The sequence below is a fragment of the Podarcis filfolensis genome (assembly GCF_964270895.1).
Source record: "Podarcis filfolensis genome assembly, chromosome: 1".
NCBI lineage: Eukaryota > Metazoa > Chordata > Lepidosauria > Squamata > Lacertidae > Podarcis > Podarcis filfolensis.
The window spans coordinates 86,895,864-86,917,746 of record NC_139604.1 but is presented as its reverse complement, the minus strand read 5'-3'; the positions used below and the strand labels follow the sequence as shown (position 1 = coordinate 86,917,746).

The 21,883-nt window shown below is 42.3% G+C and overlaps 1 protein-coding gene across 11 annotated transcripts in view; it reads left to right on the top strand.

Moving 5' to 3' along the window:
- Window positions 1-6,078: 6,078 nt before the first annotated feature.
- Window positions 6,079-21,883, top strand: part of PACSIN3 (protein kinase C and casein kinase substrate in neurons 3) — a 34,029-nt gene continuing 18,224 nt past the window's right edge. For 2 of the 11 annotated variants that reach the window (XM_083605246.1, XM_083605253.1), the window contains exon 1: window positions 7,777-7,875. The gene's annotated coding sequence lies outside the window, so the exon portion shown is untranslated. The other 9 variants (XM_083605251.1, XM_083605241.1, XM_083605250.1 and 6 more) reach the window with 9 other exon arrangements.

Here is a 21,883-nt window from a genome sequence, read left to right as displayed (position 1 = left end):
CCGAGGGGGTCTTCGCCCCCTCTGCCCCAAAACTGATGGGCATTGCCATTCAAATTGAATGCACTGTGTCAGGTGATTGATTATGCGGGTGGGGCTTACCTAGGTTCACCCCCCCCCCCAATATTTTATTCAAGTTGGCACCCCTGGCACTTGGAAGCTTGTGGGAAAGTGGAGGTTGGGAGATAAATCCCTAAAAAGGAAAGAAATCCATGAATATAGTATGCTACATTTGTGACATTGTTTATTCCAGCTCCTACTGGACGACACTCGTGGACATGGTGCAGTAGCGTATAAAAAGCTGGAAATCATGGAAAGTTCCAAGCCAGCATGGATTCATATATGAATGTTTCCTCATTTAAGAAACCCCATGCATGGGGGGTGGGGGGAGGCATGTTAGAAAGGTGTGACAAGAATGGTATCTCAAATACAGCAGTTGCTAGTTATTGTTTTTGCAATGTTTTAAATAGCTATTTTTAACTGTTTTTACTGGTAATTCCATTGTTTTATTTTTATAAACAATTTTGAAGGTGTATTTTTTTTTCTTACAATCAAGGTATAATTTTTTTATTAAATAAATAACATTACAGATTTTAGGCAGGAACCACTCGAACGTGATTCCTCATCCTACACTCTGAAGCTATATGGTCAAGTTAAGAATTGCATCAAATGTTTCTGATTATGTAGCTCAGTACTCTGATTCTCATGAAGATGGAAGCTTTTCTATGCTTCTCTTAGTTGGCTGTTGTACTGTGAGATTGTGTTGCTGGCAGCCCCTTCCTATACTTCAGGTTATTGACCACTAACTAAATCATGTGCCCTCCTTGCACATTAGGCAGGGAAATCAGCCTGAAACCCTCTTTCTGGCCTGTATACATTCACCAAACCATCTTGTACACTCCCTGCATATGTATACAAACTTTTAATGTGTGGCCAGGGATCCTAGGCACACATAGTTAGGTAGCTCATCAAAATTAAGTTTCATTTCATTCTGTACCTTAAAACATGTGGAAGTCACCTAGGATTATTTTTTTACATGTATAATAATTTTAAATCAGCAGCAATCTTTCATGCGCTCTGTCAATGTCAAAAGGAAAAGGACTTCCAGCACAGATTCATTATTAGGAAAGCAAAACGATGGACAAATGGCAATACTCTGCCAGGAAGGAAAGAGCAATCAAGAGCTGCCAAATGAGAGAGGGAAAGAACAATCAAATACAAATTGCATCAGGCATATTTTAATCTATTATTGATGCTGCAATTGATTAAAAAGCCAAATTAATCAATTCATTATTTCAGCTCTAATTGTATCCACAGTCAAACCTCATTTGAGTAAATTAAAAGGCACACATTGGATGCAGTTTACAAGCTACTTTTTCTGGAATAGTCTATGCTGCTGTTCCGGATTATTCATTGCTCTCATTGTCTTCTTTTCAGAGACCTATGGATTCCCATCCATTGTCAATGGTTATTCAGTAACAGCAAATTGTCAAAAAAAAAAAATATAGATGTTTCATTTTACATCCTATTCATAAACCCTGAGACATCAGTTACTTCACTGGCTTGAGAAGGATATATAAATCAACAGCTAAAGGGAATGCTTTGCCATGGACTAATTGGGATTTTTGTCATACTAATTTGCATTTGCTTCATATTTGAAAGCATAAAACATACTGTATGTTCCTTCAAACTTAAGCTGATGCACACTTACCCAGAAGTCTAATTGATTTTATTTTCTTTAGACAACAGTATTTTTTCATACTTTCTAATATTTGTATTGTTGCTTTTTATTTTATATTAAAAAATACAATAAAGATCATATTGAAAAAGAAGTCTCACTTTGTTCAATGAGACTTACTTCCAAGTAAATGCGCACAGAACTGCAGCCTTATAATTATGTTAAAAATAATGCCACAAGTAGATGTAGCATTAGAACAGGGGTCTGGATGTGGCCAGCAGGCCATCTCCCCTTGCCCACCCCCACCCCCGGCCAAGTTTGACAGGTGGATCCACCCATCTAATAATCACTAGATGTCACTTTGCCTGTGAAGTGTGCACAACACTTGCCTGCTGCCAACAATCAGCTGGTGGGTGAGAGTGGGGAAGCCCTGTGCACAGGTCTATTTCATTCATTCTATTTCATTAATTCATCCATTTATTTATTTTAATAATTGGCATACCACTTAACTGCAATAGCCTCTAAGCAGTTTACAGAAATACAAGAGAAGCGATACAAATAATTTGAAACTATAATAAATTTAAAATGCATGCTGGGATTAAAAAAAAAGGCTTGAGTAGGCACACAGGTTCAGCAGCTTGTGTGATATTCAGTGCTGTGCAAGGAAGGGATTTCCCCTGTGCCAACAATTAGCTGATCATCGGTGTCTGCAACACACTTTAGTTGGATCAGGGCCACTGCCTCCCTTGCTGCCACCCTTCCTTGTAATTCAACACAACCATTGCCTCAGTTTTGCATACCAGAAGACCAGGAACTAACCTTTCTGAGCAAGCACACTTGGCTCATTTCTGCTAACTCCCAAGGTGATTGTGGGTTTGTTTTTTTTAAGATGGATTTTAATCTAGACAATTGTTTGTAGACAGAATATTACAGCTGAGCAGCTGTACTGAAGGGGGAAGGATCTTGCCCTGAGCAGTACTTTGATGGGAAACCACCTGGGAATCATGTGTAAGCCACTCTGAGATTCTTGGAGGAAAAGCGGAGTATAATAAAGTGGAAACATATAATGAAAGACCTGGTGCACTGAACCTGGGTGGCCCTGTTTTTATCGGTTTTGAAGCAAATGGATGCCACCCACAGAGAAGATAGTGGATCCTACATCCAAAGCAAATTCCCCCAGCTATGCGGAAGTATAACAGCGTGTAAATAAATAAATAACCAAGCAGGCTGATAAGGACCTGTGCTAATCTGTTCCTAGGCCTTACAAAATACTGAGAACTGTTGGGGCTGTCAGTTTGGTACAGGGGAGAAGGGAAATTGAGCAAGAAGACTTATTTGGCCTGAGATCTTCTATACGTTGTTGGAACTCCTATCAGTCCCAGCTAGCATGACCAGTTGTTAGGGATTATTATTAAGGTGGAGTCCAGCATCTGTAGAGCTGCATGTTCCCTGGTCCTGATGCACAGTATCCTGGAGACAGGAATTAGGAAGCTGAGGCTGTGTTCCATGGAGTCCAAAGCTGCCAACCCGCACTCTGTATGGAAAGTTTCAGGAAGGAAGAAATATTTTATTTTCACACTCTTTGGAAGCTTTACCTTTATGTATCAATAATGTGTTTAGGTTCAAAGCTGGATGTCAGTGCTGAACCTGAGACCTTTGAGCATTATAAATAGCATGGGAAAAGGTTTCAGGCAGGCAGGTTGGGGGGGCGGAATAGCCTCTTAAGACTTTTCTCTTTTTTCTCTGTCCCTTCCTGCAAGCTCTGAACAGCATTACACGTCTTCTCTTCCAGTAGTGGCTGGAAGGACAGAAGCATTCCTGTCAGTCTGCAGATACAAGGCAACATTTTGTTGTACAGGGTGAGTCCTTTAAAAGTGGCCCCGTGGATACAGAGTACACATGTTCCAGGGGCCTCTTTTAAAAGACTCACCCTGTATGTTCCATTCCAAGTGTCCTTATTTCAACTTCAGGATTCAGTGTAAATATTTATGAAAGATGAAAAATTGAACTGACTCATTAAATATTAAGAGAGTTATGTGTTTGGAAAAGAACAAAAACAACAACAACACCCAGATACCTGGCCATGTTATCTGTCTTTTGTGGAAAAACCAGTGAAGTGTCTTCTGGCACCTTAAAGACAAACACATTTCTTATGACGTAAGCCTTTGTGCACTACAGTCCATTTTCATCATATGCATGAAGTTTTATTCTGAGTTGTAAGTATATATACACTTTTTTGGGGGGGAAGGGTATTGTAAAAAGTGAGGTCAGAGGGAAATGAAATGCAAAAAAGTACAGACATTGAAAATTACATACTTAACAGCAATAATTCACAAAACAATTCTTGATGGCACAGACATCCTAGCATTGGTAAGCCAATTAATACATATAATGTGCTAAAAATCCTTTGGCTTGGTTCAATCCACAAGTGATAGCATTGAAATTCTTGATCTATTGTAATTCAGCAAGTCTCCCTTTGAACTTCATTTGTTCCATGGCTACATAGAGACTGGCCTGTTTGTCCTATGTTGAATGCCCAAGGGCATCACTGGCTGGTGATGCAGTAAATCACATTGGAAGATGAGCATGTGAATGAACCCTGCATGTTGTGGGTGGCATTATTAGGTCCTGTAATAGTGTTGTCAAAGTAATTATGAGGACAAAGTTTGCATATAAGTCTGTCACAGCAGAATCTCTTTCCAAGGAAATGAAGGTGAAAAATCCACTACTGTCAGCATACTGCATGGACTATTGTGAGAGATCAACAGAATTTAGTTTTAGGGGGTTTAAAAGACAAAGGATTTTTATCAATTTCCATCATCCCTGGCCATGCTTGCTAGGGCCGATGAGAGTTCTAGTTCGGAAAGAGCTGGAGGGTCAAAGGTTACCACTCCTGCTCCAGAGCAAGGCTGAAATTAATGTTTTTAAATATGTGGTTTACTCAAGAGTATGGACTACAAGTCTGAGACCTAATCTTGATCAGATTCCAGTTGTACCTCGGAAGTCGAAAAGAATCTGCTCCCAAAGTCCGTTCAACTTCTGAAACATTCGACTTCCAAAGCGCGGCTTCCGAATGGTTGCAGGGAGCTCCTGCAACCAATTGGAAGTTGCAGAAACCCTGTTGGATGTTCAGCTTCTGAAAGAACATTAGAAAACCGGAACACTCACTTCTGGTTTTCGATTGTTCGGGAGCGGAGGTACGACTGTAATGAGGTATTTTAATGAGATCTAAACAGAGAGATACCTTAATGGGGGCCACTAGCCTTTGTCTGAGTCAGTTATCTGGAGTCTGAGTTATTATTTGTTGTTTTTCTGGAACAGATGGAGCAACATAAACTAAGTGTGGTGACTTTAAAGGCTGCTGCACAAGTTACATTTTAGGTGACAGTGATATACATTTAGGATTACATCCTACTAAGTTCAGTAGAATTTGTTTCAGAGTAATCATGTTTAGGACTGGGCTATATGACTGAAGTTGTATTTTTCCATTCTGAAAACTTAGCATCTATGTTCCAAAATGTGTATACCTATAACATACTGCAGGGAAGTTCCAGTTGCCATCAATGTTCAGCGGCTTGTTTTCCTGATGCAATGTGTGTGCAAAGTCTTTTCGCTTATCACCATGTAACCAACCAATGGTTCTCACCCATATGTGATTAGGAAAAAATTGTCTAGGGTGTAAGCTCCAGATAGAAATTAGTTCTGGCAAGTTTTATTTTAGAAACTGAGACTCTATGTGGGCAGTAGCCTTCTTCCACCTAACAAAACAATAGTAATAAATCCAAACCTATACCCTCTGCAATAACGGAAGTTCTAGATTGTTAGGGCTAGCATAAACAGAAAGTAGACTGGAAAAGGAAAATGTTCCCATGCATGTAATGCAAAACCTTGTCTCAAATGTTGAGTCATAGCTAAACTGGTTTAAGGGAGGTGGAGAACGCAGCTCCACTTTTCAAGGATCCCAAAGGGCTGTAAAAGGTAGGAAATGAAAACTGGAGGTGGAGTGTTAAAATGAGAGAAGAGGAAGAGAAAAAGGGTTGTTTAAAAACAAAACAAAAAACCCGGAACCAAATTAGGGGATGAGGGAAAGGAGAAACTTGGCAATAAGAACATGACTTTTACTGCATCAATAAGTGTTTTTTTCCTGGGGGGTATGCAGGGGTACACATACCCCTAAATATTTTGTGAATCTAGGTTTGGCCTCATTGAGGGGCAGTATTTCAATATGAGTAAGAAAATAAGAGTACCCCTAAACATTTTTTTTGAAAAAAGCACTGTCAATAAGGCATCTTTTTAAGCATAGGAAGACACCATGGCCTTCAGAAAGGGTGAGTGGGGAAGGGCTGCAGCTCAGTGATAGAGCACATGCAAAAGATGAAGGCAGGGAAGAGCCCAGCTGGAAACCCCAGAGAGCTGCTGCCAGTCTGTGTAAACAGCACTGGGGTAGAAAGGCTAACGGCCTGGGTTGGTACAAGGCAGCTTCCTATTTAAGACTTCTGGTTTCTCTTCAGACAAACATCTCAGTGCTCTGTTCCTGGAAGCCAACAAACTGGCTGTTTGTGCCCAAGGGAGAAGTGGGGCAGCAGAAAAGGTGAGTCGGCTGTTCCAAGAGCGCAGCGCCAGCAGCCTCGTGAAGGAGTTTCCTCACGGCAGTGCCGAGCCCAGCAAACCACTAAAAAGCAATCTGGGAAGGAGGACGCCCGTGTGAATCACTGCTTTCTCCTCTTTTAGCAGGGAAAGAGCCCCACAGCCTTTCGACAGGCTTTGCGAGTGCGACTGTCTGTTCCCTTTTTGCCCCATGGCAGAAAACCCTCCGCCTCGATATCCCCGGAGTCTCCTCAGTGCCTGCTTGTTGCTTCAGCCTGAGCTGTGCTCAGCGGCTTAAAAGGAAAGAGGAGCGACAGGGCCTGCAAACCGCACCGGTTGGAATCCCTGCTCGCGTGAGGGCTGCGCCAGAGTCACGCACTCTTCACATGTGCAGAGGCGCTCCCACTTTCCCTCGCCTGTCCCGACTGAAACCTGGCTCCTTCGGAAGCTGAGCCCCGGCTGCGGTTATGCGAATATCACCACCCCATTCCCCCACCCCGCCGCTTTAAATGTGGCCAGCTCAGCCTCTCCTGTTGCTGCTGGGCAGGGCCTCCCTTCATCCCCACGACGACAGCGGGATAATTGGATCAGAAGCTCCCTCCCTCTCGGCCCGAGGCAGGAGGGTGGAGGGAGCCTTCTTTTTCTTGCCCAGCGAGCTCGCGCTCCTCGCTCGCCCGCCCGCAGCCCAGGCCTCTTTGCGCGGGAGTCGCGCCGCGCTCCCCTTCGGAGGTCTCCGGGGGGCTGCGTGGGTCCGCCTACCGCCCGGGAGGCGGGCCGGCCTCCCCCCTCCCCAAACGCTTCGCTGTCCGTCGGGCCGCTTGAAATAGGGGGAGGGGCGACGGAGCGAACGAGAGCGAGAGTTTGCGCCGCAGGAGAGGAGCGAGAGGCGGATTGATCCGGGCAGGGTGGGCTTGGCGAGGAACGTGCCCAGCCTTTCCCCCCTCGGACGCTTCGCTGGTTGATCCCGGCGAGCCTCAGGACTCCTCTCCGAGCGGGAGTCTCCGGAGTAGCAACTTGGAGAGGTAAGTCTCCTAGTAACCTCCTTCTCTCCCTGCGGGCTCTGGACTACTCGCAGCGTCTCCAACAAGAGCCCATTCTTCTTCTAGCAGGGAAAAGAAAGGGAGATTCTATTTTGGGTCCCGTGTCCCCCCCCCCCCCCGTTTTGGGAGGGTGGGACCGAGGAGGTAAGTTTCTTTCTTGGAGCTGTTCCCGAGCAAGGAGCCACAGGATCCCTGTTCCCTTTTTTGCTGCGCTCGACCTCCTGCTCTGCGTCGTGGAAAAGGCGCTCCGAGCCCTTTCTCCTCGCCAGACAGAGAGCGATTGTCCTCCTCCAGGCAGCAGCTGCGGCAGCTTCGAGAAGGTAACGCAGCAGCGACTCTCGAGGGAGGGGGGGAGGATAACTGAGTCGTCTTTATTTTCCTCTCAGGACGGCTGGCGGGCGCCCGGGGCTGCTCTCGCCCTCTTTCCACCGTCGTCGTCCTCGCTCCCCTCCTCCTCCTCCTCCTCCCCAGTCAGGGCTGCTGCGCGTGCGGAGGCGGCGGGGCGCGAGCGCGCTTCGGGTCTCCCACGTTGCTCTCTGCGGACATTCTTTCCGCTGGATTGCGCGGGGGCAGGTAGGTCGTAGCCTCTGTCCGGGGCAAAACTGCCGCCGCCGCACCCACTTCCAAGATCTCTCCGGTGAAGGAGAGTCGGAATGGGGGGCGGGGAGGCATGGGTTTCTTATAACGGGTGGGAGGGACAGACGCGCTCGCCAACTTCTTCAGCTTTAAACATTAGGAACTAAGGATTTGGCAGCGTTCTGAACAGGTTTGTTTCATACTTGTGCTCCTCTCCCTCCTCCTCCCCTCTTTCCTGTCATCGCGAAGGCCGATAACTTTCGGGTGGGAACCCCTCTGCTAGGGAGCACCCTCGTCTGATTGGTGCGGAACTGGGCTCGGGCGCGGGAGATAAGATGACAGAGCTCCTTTGTGAAGGAGGATCTGGTGCGAGCTGCTTCCCACAATGAAACTAGAAGCCACGGGCCTTGCAGGGGAGTTTAGCGAGAGGGGCTGCCAAAGAGAGTAAAAGCCACTAGGATCCTTCCCTCCCCATTTATCATTCCCCCCTCTGCCATCTACAACTTGATGTTTGAAGGTCTGGGTAAAAATGCTTCTGCTTAGCCACCAAAATGAAATTTCCTCCAGCAGGAGATGGCTGAATATTACAGTTCTGGGCCGATCGGAATTTGATTTGTTTAAAAGGTGGGGTGCCAAATAAGAGTATAACACACAATTGGTGATATCAAACTAAGTCATACTCTGAGTAGAGCCATTTATATTATATTATTGGCTAGCTTATACTGTAGTCTAAAATTTAGTTGTTTGTAATATATAGATTGGATTTTTAAACTAATTTAGTATTTAAAGCTTTGGGAATTCCGACTGGAAAGAAGGGGTGGGACAGTTTCAAGCTGTATAGCTTGTACACTACAGAATTAAAATGGAAGTAGCAAGCCTTGCCAGCAGAAGGTGAGATGCAAACAGCTGCAGTATTACTGCAGTTTTGTGCTGGGAGGAAAAAGTGGAAGGGAAGGTCCCCTTATAGATGCTGAGGATATTATCTCTGTACGGTTGAGTGGCATTTTGTTGACGACTGAGGTATGGACATGCAGACACCAGGGGTTGCTCTCTGAACCTGTGTGATCTTGTTACCTGGCTCCACAGATATTTTTATTTTTATTTTCGGTAACACTGTCCATGAAGGAAAGAAGCTAATATGCTGTGCTGATATTCTTGTACAGGGAACTTAATACTGGATTTCTGTTGTAGCAAGAGAGAAAAGACCATCTGTGGTTTGTCCTTTCTTGGTCATGGAAGAGGTCAGAAGCTCCTCAAAGGAAATGTCAGAGGAGCTTTGCAAGCTGTACAAACTGTGAACCAGTATAACAGCTTTCTGTGCCAGCTAAATTTTCCCTACTTGTTGCACTTAACACGATCTATTTATTTGAAGGGCTGGTCAAAAGGAGGAGGGAGAAAGCCACATGCCGCTTTAAATGTGCCCTTCTGGATTTCTCATACAGCAGATGGTTTCCAAAAATCACAAATACCAGGGACAGTAAAGTCAGCCATGAACCTATTTGCATGGAAATGTGTGAGGTTTTTACCGATGGTTAATAATATAACTTTCAAATGCCTCCCATTGTATTAAAGAGTTAAAACCTTGCTTTAAAAGGCGTATGTTCATTCCACTAAACTTTACCTTGAATAACATTAAGAGGATTTGCAATTATGAAGCAGAGCGTTAAACAAATGCTGGATAGAACTGACTGTTTCTAGGTGTGAGCCGATTGCTAGGTGGAGCAAGAATGAAATTTCTACTTCTGCATTACAGAGTTAGATGCATTGTGGCTCAGGGGAGGTTTGTTTTGCCTCTGGGTCTTCTGACAGTTCTGGCTGTTGAAGAAACTTAAGGGCTGCTTAAGTTGACACACATAGTCGCCAGTTAGGAAGTAGAAATGTGTGAAATGCACCATAACTGTCTGTTCTGCCATCAGTTTTGGCTAGTTTATTTTTTGAAATAGTCTTCATGCAAAATAATCCTTTCAGCATGCCAAACACAAGTGAGCCTTGCTGCTTCTCAAACCACTTTGATGTCTGCTAGGTGTAGGACCCCAGGTACTGTGAGGTATAAGATTGCTCCTCTGTTTCCACCAGCCTGACTTTTACTCTCTGCAGAACCATGTTGCTGCTTGCCCTAAACCCAGTGTATGGGGGAAACTAGAATAGGCGCACAAACTTGTGGATTGTAGGATGCTGCAAAGTTAACTAGTAGTTTGTCTCTGTTCCTTACACCTTAACTGCAATACTTGTTCGATATAAATTGATGTAATAAACTCACCCTGGAAACAACTGGAATAAGTGGAAATGAGACAAATATACTAGGCTATTTCCAGAGGTACAAGGTAGCTTTTGGCATGATAAACTGTGATATTAAGTTCTAGGTCAGTCTTTGATGCTTCTTTGCACTGTTAGCATATGTAATCAAGTAACTGATATCTTAAAACTTTGCATGTTTGGGGCCTCGTGCTCAAACAGACGCCAACCACTGGTTTTATCACTTAGCATCACCCCAGCAGATCTGTAAATCTTTAAAGCAGGCTGAATACACCATTCTAAAGCAGATCTTTCCTCTTACCCTCCTGTCAGGGGACCTAACATTTTAGGCCCATTTACCAGGTTAAATTGAAATAAGGGTTGAATTCCTTTATCTTGAAACATAGTTTGATTAGCTGAAGAAAAACATCCCGGCGGAGGGCACGTTTCACTGCCTTGTATAGCAAATGGGTCGGTTCTTGACCTGGGAGACCATGGAAGCCCTAGAAGCTCAAAAAGAAGTCATAACATGTATAGCGGCATTTAGGAATGGAGCATGTATGTGTAGTGATGAGTTTACAAGGTTTAAGATAAAGAGGCATTATCTTTTGCAAGTTACTATGCATGTATTTGTTTATTCTTTGTGCCCTGCTCTTCACTAAATGGTCCCAGGGTGAGTTACAAAAATAACACAATTAAAACAGGGACAAATATATATTAAAACCAGAAAATAAAACAACAAACTAGCCAATGACAAAGTGAACAAAACAACAACACATAATAGTAATGCAGGAGGAGGGAAAACACCCTATGTTGTAAGGGGTGACCTTCCAACAAGGAGCTTCCTGATGCTGCAATATGCCCCTTGTGGGGGGGTTGTCATCCCACAACCGGGACATCTTTTGGACCAAAGCTGCCATATTGTGCATTTGTGTGCATTTCATAGCTTATGCTGTGCACATACTTTGTGCACTGGGTATCCCAAGTACGGAAGTAATCAACTGCTTGATCTGTGTGTCAATAGTGAGAAACGTAAGTGTGGCCTGTACTGATTAATATATTTGAAGGAAACTGTGACTACGGTAATCTATCCTGTTGAAGTACAGTATTGTAAATCTGTTCTGCTTTAGCATTGTAAATGTGTATCCTTATGGCATTCCTCCTCTCTCTACTGAACTACTTTCCTAAAAGACTTTTTCTCACTGGAGAAGATAAGCTTACCTTATCCATTCCTGCTGAATGGAATGCTCTATTGCCCATTTGGAATGGTGGCTTTTGGCTTCAGTGAGTGAGATGGGGAAATGGGCAAGGGAAGCTGTTAGAATGCTAGTGATAGGAGGGTGGTTCTCTGCCTTACTGCCACCCAATTATTTTATATGATTTGCGCTGTATTTGTGATGCTCTATTGTTTTATTTTGTTAGTGTTATTTATCATTTGCAAGCCCCTTTGCATTTCATTTGAATGAAATGTGGCACAGAAAAATAATAAATGAAACCAATCAAATCCTGGCCACTACTGCCTACAAAAAAATCACACACATTCAGCATGGTGGGGTGATGACACTGGACTATTCTACAGGGACACATTTGGCAAGTTAGCGTAGCCCATGCTCTCTCAGCCATATTTCCACATTATTATATAGGTATAATAATGATACTCTATACCAGCAACACATTGCAAACTTGTGGGATCACTTTTCTTTGGTATGAGGTTAAGAGTTGAAAGATCATGAACTCTGTCTTTATTGCTACATTTTTGTTTTTAGTCGACATATTAGTGCCTGTTCACAGCCACACAAAAATCCTGAATGATAATAATGTGGGACAGCAGTCACTTCTCCACCAGGAAAGACCAAAAAAGGGTTTAATTAAAATTGAATCAGGAAGTTCCTTCTCCAGACTTCTCTTTGTTGAACTGAGTAGCTCTGCTTCTTTGAATATCAGTCATTGTTATTATTTCATTCATTGCTTGCAAACACTGAAATGTGGGAGCAAACCTGACTAAAGCACCTGACTAAACAAGTGCTTTATTTTTTAACAGGATAGCTGGGGATTATGGTCCATTTGTGGGGTGCTGCTTCGCTTGTGAATTGTACCTCAGATGTTCCAGGCTAAACATGTAGTGTAAGATGAACCAAAGGCACTAGCCTCATTCTGCAAATCTCCTGTGATTTTTTTCCCATTAAAAAAAACTTTGGGGTGCTTTAAATAAAACTGAACTGATCGGTGCTGCCTGTCATTAAAACAACATTCTTCTAGACTTGAACTAAACATGCCCAAGGCACTAATTGCATTACTTCCAACTTCCTGATGAATTCTAGAGGTAGCCTGCCTAGTATTCTCCATGCTGGGTTTGTTCATACAACACCTGGAGACATATTCTTCCTGCATACAAAAGAGGTGAAAAAATGTTCCTTCATTTTCCTTACATTTCCAACATTTGCTATCAGACGAATGGTATATTTTAGCCAGTTTAACAGGGGTCATGTACCATCTATACATCATTTTCATCACATTTTCCTTCAACGCATTACATGCAGTGAAGTTCAGCCCAGAGGTCCACAACCTTTCCCAATCTTCAAACATAATATTATACCCAATATCCTGCGCCCATTTTATCATTGTTGATTTTACCATTTCGTCATGTGTGTTCCATTTCAGCAGCAAGTTATACATTCTTGAAAGTACCTTAGTCTTAGGTTCTAACAGTTCAGTTTCTAACTTTGACTTTTCCACTTGGAATCCTAACTTTTTGTCATTTTTAAACACTTCTTTAATCTGAGCATAGTGTAACCAGTCTCGCACTTTGTCTCTCATCTTTTCTAAACTCTGCAATTTCCAGTTGTCACCATCCTTTTCTATTATCTCCCAATATTTTGGCCAGTTGGCCTCCATATTGGCTCTTTTCCGAGCCTTAGCCTCCAGGGGTGACAGCCACCTCGGAGTTTTATTCTCCAGTAAGTCTTTATATTTTGTCCAGACATTAAAAACTGATTTTCTGACAATATGGTTCTTGAAGGCCTTATTTATCTTAGCTTTATCATACCATAAATATGCATGCCATCCAAACGCATTATTAAAACCTTCCAAATCCAAGACATCCGTATCTTCAAGAAGTAACCAATCTTTCAACCAGCAGAAAGCTGCAGCTTCATAATACAACTTTAAATCTGGCAGGGCAAAGCCCCCTCTTTCTTTCGCATCTGTTAATATTTTAAATTTGATTCTGGGCTTTTTGCCCTGCCAGACAAATTTAGAAATATCTTTCTGCCACTTCCGGAAACACTCTGTCTTGTCTACAATCTGCAGTGTCTGAAACAAAAATAACATTTTTGGCAATACATTCATCTTGATGGCAGCTATTCGGCCTAACAAAGAAAGTTTTAGTCTTGACCAACTATCCAAGTCTCTCTTAATCTCTGACCAACATTTTTCATAATTATCTTTAAATAAACTCAGATTTTTTGCTGTTATGTTTACCCCTAGGTATTTAACTTTTTTAACCACATTTAGTTCTGTCTCTTTCTGAAGCTGTTCCAACTCAATATCTGTCATGTTTTTCCCCAAAACTTTAGTTTTTTGCTTATTTAACTTAAATCCTGCCACTCGACCGAAGTTTTGAATCAGTTGTAGAACTCTTTTCAAACTAGACTCCGGCTCCTGTAATGTCAAAACTAGGTCATCTGCAAAAGCTTTAAGTTTATATTGTTTCGCTCCGACCTGAATCCCTTCCACCAACCGGTCCCCCCTAATCATATTCAGGAGCACTTCCAGAACCGAAATAAACAGTAATGGGGAAATCGGGCAGCCTTGTCGTGTACCTTTTTCAATTTTAAACTCTTCTGTAACCACATTGTTAACTATCAGTTTAGCCTTTTGTTCTGAATATATTGCCTCAATCCCGTTCTCAAACCCCCGTCCCACTCCCATTTCTTTTAAATTCCCCTTCATAAATTTCCAAGATATGTTGTCAAAGGCTTTCTCCGCGTCTATAAAAATTAAAACTGCTTTAGTGTTTATGTTTGTTTGTAAAAGTTCCAATATGTCTATGATGTTCCTTGTGTTAGTAAACATATGTCTGCCCGGGAGAAAGCCTGCCTGGTCTTTATGGATTATCTCACTTAAAACTTTTTTAAATCTTCGTGCCAAAACATCTGCAAATATTTTGTAATCCACATTTAAAAGGGAGATGGGACGGTAATTCTTGAGTTGTGTCTTTTCAGTTTCTGACTTTGGAATCAATGTGATAAATGCTTCTTTCCACGATTCAGGCGCCTTCTTCCCCTCCATTATTTCATTACTGACCTCCAACAAAGGTTGTATCAAATAATCCTTCAATGTCTTATAGTAGTTAGAGGTCAGTCCATCTGGCCCTGGTGATTTGCCCTGTTTCAGACTCAGGATGGCCTGTTCAATCTCTTGTCGTGTTATTTTGCCATTTAAAATTGTTCTATTTTCTTCTGACAGCTTTGCTAATCCATTTCTCTCCAAAAATTGTGTAATCTCTATTTCATCTTGTGGCCCTTGAGTATATAACTTTTTAAAATACCTCTGGAAGCACTTTCTAATCTCTCCCGGGTTCTGAATGTTCCTTCCTTCAACCTCTAAGTTTGTTACTGTATTTAATCTTTGTCTCCTTTTCAACTGCCAAGCTAGCAGTTTCCCACATTTATTTGCCGATTCAAAAGTTTTTTGTTTCATTGTTTTAATCTTCCATTCTATTTCCTGATTTATCAGCTTGGAATATTGCGCCTGATAAAGTTTAATTTCTCTCAGAATCGGTTGGGACTTCGGGTTAGATCTTAACTTCTTCTCCAACTCTTTGATACTTTCCAGAATTTTATCTTTCTTTTCATTTTGCAGTCTTTTCTTTAAGGAATTCTGTTGAATCAAGAACCCTCTCATCACAGCTTTACTTGCATCCCAGATAGTTCTTTTTTCCACCGTAGTGTTCAAATTAATCTCAAAATAATCCTTTAAGGTTTTTTGGGCCTTCTTTACAATTCTTTGGTCTCTAAACAGGCCATCATTCATCTTCCATCTAAAGGAGCCGATTGGGATCAATGTCATATCCATTCTCAAGGCGTTATGGTCGGAGCATGTTTTGGGGCAGATTTCCACCTTCCTCACCTTAGGTGCCAGACTTCTAGTTATCCATATTTGGTCGATTCGTGTCCAAGTCAGTTGAGCTTCAGAAAAGAATGTTCCTTCTCTTCCCAGGGGGTTTCTAACTCTCCAGATGTCAACCCAGTCCATATTGTCAGTCATTTCAAAAAAGATCTTAGGTAGTCTTCCCTCTTTAGTAATGTTCTGGTTCTGTGACTTATCCATATTTGTTGATACGACCCCGTTCATGTCCCCCATCATGATGACGTTGTTGTAATCCAGATAATCCAGCATGGTCTCGTGCAACTTCTTATAAAAATCCGATTTTCCTTCATTTGGAGCATAAATTCCTAATATCAAAATTTTTTCTCCTTGATACTGTACTTCTATTGCGAGGATTCTTCCACTTTCATCTTTAAAGAGAAATTTTGGTGAAAGGCTCTCTTTTGCATAGATCACTACACCTCTCTTTTTAACTGTATCCGATGATATAAATTCTTGACCAAGCCTTTTATTTATTAACACCTTTCTATGGAGCCTAATCACATGTGTTTCTTGTAAGCATATAATGTCCAATTGTTCCTTTTTTAAAATATGAAAAATTTTAGACCTTTTTTCGGGACTGTTACAGCCATTTATGTTCCAGCTCAAAAGCTGCAGAGACATCCTGGATAAGTCTGGTTATTCTTTCTGGGGTGGTACCTTGTTCTCCGGTCCTTGAGGATCCGAGGGGGCGGGCTCCCCTGGAAGTTCTGGCGCTGGCAATCCAAGTCCTTTGTGGAGGTCTTCTCCGTGTGCTCCCAAAAACTTGTCTCTATCTTCCACTGTTTTGATTTTGATCTTTCTCCCTCTGTAGGTAAAGGATAATCCTTGTGGAAACTCCCACCTGAAGATAATTGCGTTGCTTCTCAACAGTCTTGCCAATTCCGTGTAGTTAGATCTAAGGTCCAGCAACTGCTTAGGAATGTCCTTGTAGATTTCAATTCTCTTGCCCAAAATGTCTAGTGACTTTTCGTAGTGCAGGCCCAAAATCTTGTCCCTTTCCTCCTTTGATCTCAGTGTTATCAAACAATCTCTGGGCTTCTCTGTCCTTCTGACTCTGCCAAGCCTGAAAGCAGATACAATTTTAAAGTCTTTTTCCTCTAACTTCCAAAACTTGGCAAATTCCTTAGTTAGAAATTCAATAAAATTATCTTCTTCCACCTCTGGTATTGACCGTATCCTCAAGTTGGTCTCCCTGTTTCGCAGTTCTGTCATCAAAAAGTAAATCTGATGTTCTCCAACTTGTTTGCTGAGTGGTCTTACTTCTTTCTCAAGTTCTTCCAATCTTTGACTAGTATCTTCAGCCAGTTTACGATTTTCACCTACAGCCTCCTTTAATTCTCCAATAGACTGGGCATTCTGTGCAACTTGTCCAGTCAGCTTATTTAAGCTTTCTGTGTTCTGTTCAATTTTAGCTGTATGCAAATCAGCCTTCTTGTCCAGAGCCTCCAGTTTCTCCAAAATTTTCTCCAAGACAGAGCTACTTGTCCCTGAAGCCATATCTCCCAGGTGCAGCTCCTCTGTCTCACCCTCCCCTGCCTGTATTAGGGAGGCCACCTCTATGTCTGGAGGCAAAGTGGAAGGCAAGGCCGGCACAGAAGATCTACGCTGTGAGGCTGCAGATAAAGTTAGAGTTGTTTGTTTAGTCCTTCCTCTTCTCCTTGCGCCACTCATTCCAAAGTTATCTGTAATCCAAGGTCAATCCAAGTTGTTCCCATGAGAAAGCAGAGTCCCAGATACAATAGTCAAACAGAGGCCGGGAAAGGGAAAGTAAAACAAAGTCACTGCTGTAAGTCCAAAATCCTCTAGAGGGAGCTTAATACGTCTTCAGGGAAAAGATCAAATCCAAGTTAAACTTATAAATTTAAATCCATGTCCATCGCCTCCACAATGTATTATTTTTAGCAGAGTAAAACTTAAAGCGAAACAGTGTTTCTTACAGTGCCTTGACTGCAACAGTTTCAAAGTATCCAGTTCCAACTCAGAATGTTTCAAAACCTGAATTCAATGTATCCAAAGTTGCAAACTGGTGCTCATCCAGGCAGCTCCAGCACCAGAGATTCTTATTTATTTTATAATCCACTGGTGCCACAGAAGAAGGATATCAATGCACCCCGAATATAACCAGCAAAAGTCAATAGCTCAAAGTCTTTCACTCAGAAAACTGCTTTAACAGGGTGCCAGCATTTAGTTAACGCATAACTTTTTGTCTCCACTCCTCCTGCTCTTTGCTTAAAGTTCAGTATAGCGGGAGATGGGCTTCCTGCTTATCCTCACTCCGTTTTCAGCCAGATTTCAACTTTTTTTAAAAAAGTTTTAAAAGTTTCATAAAGTTCTCAAAAAGTTTCAGAAAGTTGACAAAAGTTTCAGAAAGTTTTCAATGTCCAAATTTACTCACGGGTTGTAGTTTCCAAAGTTCAGAAAAGTTGCAGGAAGAAAGGACAGCGCTGACCGGCAACAGCAACGCGGCTTCACTTCGCTGTTTGCGCAACGACCCACAGCGCCGCTACCCCCTCCGCGATCCGGAGCCCCTTACGGGGTCCCTTCAGCGTTTTGGGGGCTGCTTCTGGCGCCCGCCGGGTCCCGAGACCACAGGCTTCTGCCACCTGTGGTTTTCCTGAATGGGTCTCCGCTAATACAAAAATATTTCTGCATTTAGACAGAGATGGATGTTGGAAGGCAAGAAAACTCAAGCTCTTTCTGACTGGGATCTGGCATTAATATGTTAGCAACATAATATGATAGTAGAGTATTAGTGTATGTGTTCTGTTGAGATGGATATGTATCAGTTGGGTAAAAGCTGAAGTACAAAGTCAGCTATTGGGAACCATACAGAACAGCAAAGATGTCTTAGGGCAGCAGCTACTACTTTGTTTACAAAGCTTTATAGAGGCTTCAGTAAAATCCACCTTAAAGGTGAAGGCCTTGCTATAACTATATGGGAAAGCTAAAAACAGTGGTCTGTCCTATGGAACTCAGTTGAATTGCTCATACTGATGTTCTTATTGCCTGCTGCTAACCTTTAATGTTTGAAAATCCGTAACAACTTTCTGTAGGTATATTTATAATGGTATAAATAACTAGACATGGTAGCTGCTTCATTCAAGAGCAAAATGTTGAGTTGAATGAGGTGACTAGTGAAGCTATACAGGATTTTCATTCTTCTGTTTGATTCTTAAACTGCATTCTCAGTTATACGTTGTATGGGTTGAGCTTCGTAGATTATCAGTTAAAAAACCTATTCTGTTTTCCAAAGAAAGGTATTATTGAGATGCTGTATTGTGGGATTCCAGATCCTGAGACTGGATATTCTGTGGAATACTTTTAATTTCTTTTTGAGGGACAGAAAATAAAGAATTTCAAATTTAGACTGATCTGGAACAGACATGCTTGTTGATGTCAGTGATTTAAACCTACCTTATGCTAGTCTATTGATATGGCAGCTCAGTACTAGCAAGCAGAAACTGGCCCTGTAATTGACTAGAAACTAGTCATGGGCCATGCTGGCTGGTGGGAGCTGTGGTTCAACAACATCTGGAGGGCCACAGGTTCCCCATCGCTGCTGTAAAACAAGGATGGTCAGCTGGTGACCTGTGAGTGACCTCCAGTCCTGAAATTAACTTTTTTTCAGGCCCCTATTAAATTTCAATCATGATAATAGTAACATATTTTCTAAAGTTTTCCTTTTGAAAAGGAAACAGTTTTCAAAAGTTGCAAGATGTCATACTGCTATAAATACAAAAGCCAAAGAGAGATGCAGTTCTCGGCCATGTGTGCTATGACTTTGGAGCCCTTACTGTTAGATGATGCCAACGATGTTGCAGAACCTGAATACTGATAAAATGTTCGGACTAACCTGCCAAATAAATTTCGGGCCTCAGCCCACCATCTGGAGAATATAGTGACTCAGGACTATAGAAGTTGGCCTTCCCTTCTCTAACCTTTACACTGACATTACATGGGTATGGATTGCTATATCTGGTGTAAAGAAGGGAGAGGTCAGAATACTGGCAAGCTGCCCATACCTGTGTCATCTGTGTCAGCACTTGCCTCTCTTGATCCACAGCCTTCAAAAGAGGTAGCTGAGCACAATATTGACCACACAATGCCTCCTACGCGGTAGTTTCTAGTCAATTACAGGGCCAGTTTCTGCTTGCTAGTACTGAGCTGTCATATCAATTGACTAGCATAGGGTAGGTTTAAATCACTGACACCAGAACTACACTAGAAAATATATGGGATTGACTTAAAAAGTGTTTTTATTTACAATGTTGTAGTGTTCACTGTTGCTTCTGTAACGTGCCTTGATGATGCAAATGAACTGCTCTGATCGGTTGGTAACCTTTTACGTAACTAACTTTATCACAAGTTAAGACAAGTTCTGTGCTCTACAAGGCCTGAAAAAGCCATTCTGGGAACAGGCTTGGTAAATATCTTAAGGTCACACAAAAATGAGAATGTAAGAAAGGTTGTCTACCATCTATCTATCTATATCAGTCTTCTGATTTCAGATGCCCTCTAGCAGATAATAAGCCTAGGACAGGGTTCAGCAAACTTTTTCAGCAGGGGGCCAGTCCACTGTCCCTCAGACCTTGTTGGGGGCTGGACTTTATGGGGGGGGGAATGAACGAATTCCTATGCCCCATAAATAACCCAGAGATGCATTTTAAATAAAAGCACACAGTCTACTCATGTAAAAACACGCTGATTCCTGGACCATCCGTGGGCCGGATTTAGAAGGTGATTGGGCCGGATCTGGCCCCCGTGCCTTGGTTTGCCTACCCATGGCCTAGGGTTAAACTCCTTAACTGATTTGTTGTGTATCACCTAGGGCTGTAGAGATTGATGGGATCTGCTATTTTCCAGGCCACTTAGTGTTTGTCCCATCCAGCAGTTTATCTTGGTGATCCTCAAAATAAACCACCTGGCGGGCCAGTATTATTCTACTCCCGTATTAAAAACGGGTGAGAAAGATGAAGCTGAGAGAGAAGCTCTTACTAAGGCCAAGCAGTGAATAAATAGTGGGGCTGAGCATTGGACTAGGGATCAAGCGTATTCTCTTAACCTCACACAGTGTAAAAGTGTGTGCCTCAGCATGTCTGTTACTGGTTCTAAGGCATGTCTGCTCACTCACTGGTTCTCTGGTTTCAGAGCATCTCTTCCGTAGTTCCTGGTGTGTTTGGATTTTCCCGAAGCTTGACTTGAATAATCAATCATATGGTTAATGTTAGATTTTTTAGAGGGTCCACTGTCATAACAAGGCATTTATATAGCTGTTTATAGCAGAAGAGCCTGACATATCAGTTCCCCAGTATTGTATACCTGAAGTCCATAGTGGAATCCCCCCCCCCCCGTTTAATCACAAGTGTTTATAGCCCTAATGGAGGGTTGGTAGCTGCTTTTTCTTTAACCATTGCATCAAACAGCCTTTTGCCAATGCTACAAATGTTTAAGTATCCCACTCCTCCCTCTCTCCACTCCCCAGTAAGATTGAATGAAAACCGAGGGACATAAACATGGTGTTTCGAAGTGGTTTCGTCAGCTTTGATGTGCATTGTAGCCACTGTGACTTATTTCAAAATTAAACATTGATTGATCCTGGTTTAAACAGGTTTTGCTTCAGGTTTAAGTGTACTTGTTTGGCTACGATTGGAATCCTACGAAAAATAAAGTTTTATTGGTGCATCTTAACAGTTGAATTACCAGCTCTAGAGGAATGCATAGTATGCAGTTTGTCTAGTCTCCTCTCATCCTGATCAACTTTTTAAAGTGGACTTTGCTCAAAGTCTAAACTAATTTCTTCTATGATGCTCCTGCCCATTTTGTTGCACACACTTCTTGTGAGTTTGTCTTGTTACTGCCTGTGCTTGGGAGTAGGGACTGCGAAACAACAGTGCAACCCAACATTGGCATGGTTGAGCTTAGAGGAGGAGTTCTTTCTGTGTACCTTGATAAAGAGTAGGAAATAATCTGCAGTACAAGGTGGCGTGGCAAACGTCTAAAAAAAAGCATACACCTACGTTTTCAAGTTGTTTCTGTTTTTGCCCCCAGCCTTTTTCCCTTTATCAGTGTGTGTTCTCTTCTTTGCTGCTCAGGATTTCTTCAAATGACTAGTTTTTCTAGGCTGAAGTCCTTGGCAGATGTCTACACCTGGATAAGGCAATTGCTGAAGGCTATGGGTGGTTCTACTAAATCACATGACCTGCTATGTATAACTTTATACAGAAATTGATCTCTGTATATTTGCTGTGTGCTTTTGCCAGCATCTAAATGGAGGTAGTTGTGGTGGAGAACAGACTTAGTGATCCCAAACTGGAAGCATCTTGATAAGTCTTGCCTGTGCTTATAATATGTCTGACAGAGGGCTGCAGAGATAGCATCTGAAACAGAAAACCTGGGATTAAAAGACTCTAATTTTACAGAATGCAGACTAGGGCTCTTCTTCTGGAGTGAGATCATGATTCTCCATGTAGAAATGGGCAGGGTGTGCAAGGGTGTAGGGAGAGAAACAATTTGCCAGCAATACTAACTGGGTGAAAAAACATTTTGAGGAATGTGCCTATAGGGTGGTAATTACATTCTCAGAAACCAGCTATCAGTCTAAAGGGTTTGGGTTGTAAAC